At 42.6% G+C, this 3,632-nt stretch overlaps 1 long non-coding RNA gene across 1 annotated transcript; it reads left to right on the top strand.

The window, feature by feature from the left end:
- The first annotated feature begins 2,548 nt into the window (after window positions 1-2,548).
- Window positions 2,549-3,373, top strand: LOC120698840. Its single transcript, XR_005685035.1, has 2 exons — window positions 2,549-2,917; window positions 3,026-3,373. It is a non-coding gene; the product is annotated as an uncharacterized LOC120698840 (long non-coding RNA).
- Window positions 3,374-3,632: the final 259 nt, after the last annotated feature.

Here is a 3,632-nt window from a genome sequence, read left to right on the forward strand (position 1 = left end):
ATAGGGTTTTGATTATACAATTTCATAGTTATGGCTAGGCAAAACAATGTATTTTATTAGGCAAAATTATGATTCCAGCTAGGCAATAATGAATTTGTGGTCATCCTTAACCCTAGACTTTTCTAACTCATAATCACTGGTCTACAGACTGGTGATGTTATGACTTCCTTCACCTCTTTGTGATGCGTGAAAATATTAATCTTGATGCTGCCACAAGGTTGCTATTTGAAACCAAGTACGAGAGATTACCTCATAGGGAAACTAATAAGTGGATCCATCCTTGCAGATCCTGTTCCTTTTTGCTTTAACTAGATCAATACTCTTAACAAAATATTTTTTTAGCATTGTGTGTAACATATGCAATTTCCATTCCTGAAATTATGCATTTTATGTTTGAGTTATCATTTTTTTTCTTCTGTTGATCTGCCATCTTCTTATTTTCTGATTTTAGCTCGCCGTCGGCTCCTGCTACTTCGGGGCCAAGGGAATTCAGGTTGTCCACTGCTCCTGCCTCTCGAGGAGCTCTCCATCAAGCGCCTCTGCGGCCTCGCTAAGTCGGAGCCCATCGCTATCTCCAGCGCACGCTTCCTGTCTCTATCGAGCTCTACAATGGCCAATGCTTCTCCTCTTTGATCACCTAGTCACCCAAACTTAAAATCCTCAAGTTTATTTAGGCAATTTATAGTTAGGAGTTAGGCACCAATATTATTATAGACGGGCAATAATATGGTTTCCAATAAACATTTTCCCCATACATAACAACAAAAATATCAACACTAGGTAAGCATTTTAGGTATTTATATGTAGGAATTAGGCAACAATATTATTATAGATGGGCAATAATATGGTTCTGTTATCACCAGAATTTGACCAGGATTGGTAGGCCAAATGTCAGAAGAAGCTCACGGTAAAGGAGTCCACTTAGCCAGGCTTATATCATAAGTTTGGCCAAATACAATGATAATTGGGCACTCAAGGGTAAAGCTGAGATGGGGTCACGGGCCTAATCCATGTTGAAGCCCAGTCTATTCACGAAGCTGGACTGCAGGAAGAGGCTGCACTCGTTGACACCTCCGACGCGCTACATGCGGCCATCAGCCGATCCTAGCCGACGTCTGCGTGGGAGGTCTGCCTCGCCCGACCCCGCAGCAGGGGTTCCCGATGCTACTGGAATCACGTCAAGATACATTCGGAGTCGACGGGGATTGTCGAAACAATAAGATCTGCCATGATTGTTTCGGCTGATATCTGGAAGCTTCATGAAGATCTGGATTGACGGAAGGCAGGAGTCCAGATTTAGTTAGTTATTTAGATATTATATTTTATTTCCTTTTGTTAGTTAGAGTTTGCCTTAAGGGTCAAGTCATCTAAACTATAAATATGTACCTATTCATTTAATGAAGAGAGGGAACGTCATCACGTCTCGCAACAACAATTCTCGGCGCACCGCCACCCCTAATCCTAGGGTTTCATCCAAGTAAGCGTCATGCTGCCCTGATCACTTCTTATGATCAGGGTAGCATTGTTCTTTTTTAACCTTGGTATTACTCGTACTGAAGCGTTTTTTTATGGCAAGTAATGCTAGTTATCCCGATGTTCGTAGCATGACTTTTAGTAGATCTATCATGCTCTTGTTGTTTATCATCTACGAATATCATATTATCTCTGCGTGATCATGTATTAATCTTACGCTATTTCTCGTTGCATAGGAATTAGTCGCGTAGAGATAACACCATGCTTCTTTTTTATCTAGTAGATCTAATCTGTTATGGTTTGTTCTTATACTTAAGAATCGGCTTAATGTCTGCTAGGTTAGGCCTTGCAAACGGGTTGGATGATCCGGCGACGTATTAGATGCTTTGCACTGATCTTAATAGGGATTGATCCGGGAATCGGCTTTCGCTTATTCTTAGGCCTCTTTTCTGGTTAAAGTTTAGTTATCTATTACGCTCGTTAGGCCTAATTACGTGTAGGATGTTCCGATCTAGCAGTGAAACGTTTACCGTTGTGGATTGGATTAACTAGATCTAATTGAAGCAGTTTTTGCAGTTATTTGCTTTATCTATTAACATCCAGATATGCAGATCTGATCTGACACCGGAACTCGATCGGCTCTTTAAAGCCGATGCAAGAGTCGTCCCGGGGAGCCGACCACGGCTCGGACTAATGTTTACATGTGTTTGTGCATGCAGGCAAACCATCGAAAGCACGTTTGCACCTTTCTGATCGGGTATAGGTCAGGTGGCACGCCCTGCATCTCCGGAAGCGTCGGCGTGTACCAGGATCTGGGCCGTTGAACGAGGGACCGGTGCCAGCCAGCGCCCCGGCAGCCTCCCGGCTCTTCGTGTTGCCTGTCGCTACTCGCCGGTGGGTTTTGACCGACAACAGGTTCCCAATAAACATTTTACCAATTCATTATTTGTGTATGGTTTGCTCGTCGTAGCAATAGGCAATTGGGGTGGGAGGGGAGGAGGTAGCTTTACTGATAATCTCTAGGTTGGGAGAAATGACCTCAAGCTGTAAATTTGCTTCTCTATTGATAGGGAAGCATATGCGTGATGTCTTAATAGGGATAGAATTTTTTTTGCTGAATCGCATCTCTATTGATACTATAAGATCATATAGCAGCATGTTTATGGTTCAGTTCTCTGCTTAGCATATTAGCGCAAGTTTCTGCATCAGTGTCTATTTGAACATATCCTGGTCAGCAGCATCAAACAAGTTTGATTTGTAAGTGCAAACAATTTGGAGAAGTGATTGTGTATAGTGCAGCATACATTTACATATTCACTTCATCACTTGAATGCAGGAAAGAAGAGGTAGAGAAATGCACAAAATGTACCTGCAGCTTCCTGAGCATTGCCTTCATTATGAGCGAGAGCATCAGCTTCATCATCAGCTGCAGCCGTGCCTCCAGGTATTATTCCACTATCCAATTCTTCAGGAGGAGCACCATTGAGGTCCAGTAGGAGAGTTATCGCCATGGATGCGAACATGCGTCTCTAATCTGTCAAACATGTTGCAGGCACGGTGTTGAGGACGAAGATGCGCACACGTGTTAGTTGCTTGCTTGCCGGTGTTGGAGTTGGATGCTAGTTGCACGCTAGAATTGATGCTTGTTCAAGAGTTGGGGTCAAAATTGCCTTTGTATATGTTTTAATTTTCTTATAGTTCTTCATAAATTTGTTTATTTGGTCTCAAAAAGTTGCTTCATGTAACTGTTGAGTTTGAATGGTAGTATTAGTGAAATAGAAATAATATAATGTGAGCAGATTAAGAGAGGGGTGATGGATATAATTCTAGTAGAAAATTGCTCGTGATATTAGTAGAAAGTTGCTTGTAATATAATGGAAGGCAGATTTTTTTATTCTAATAAACTTTCCTAATCAGAATAGGTCATACGGCCTTCTAATAAACTTTTCTAATCAGGACAAACCGTAGGTACGTTAGCTGGATCCATCAAATTATAAGCGGAAACAAACACCCATGAGGTCATGGGCGAGGCCCTCGCCCTCCAATGGATGAGATACGTCGGCCAAGTACCGCCGTTTCGGAAACAGCTCAGCAGACATCTCGTGCACGGCTTTCACGAGCGCTGTTTTCCCAACGTCTGGAGGGCCCCACACTGAGAC

The sequence above is a fragment of the Panicum virgatum genome, chromosome 3K, assembly GCF_016808335.1.
Source record: "Panicum virgatum strain AP13 chromosome 3K, P.virgatum_v5, whole genome shotgun sequence".
NCBI classification, from domain to species: domain Eukaryota; kingdom Viridiplantae; phylum Streptophyta; class Magnoliopsida; order Poales; family Poaceae; genus Panicum; species Panicum virgatum.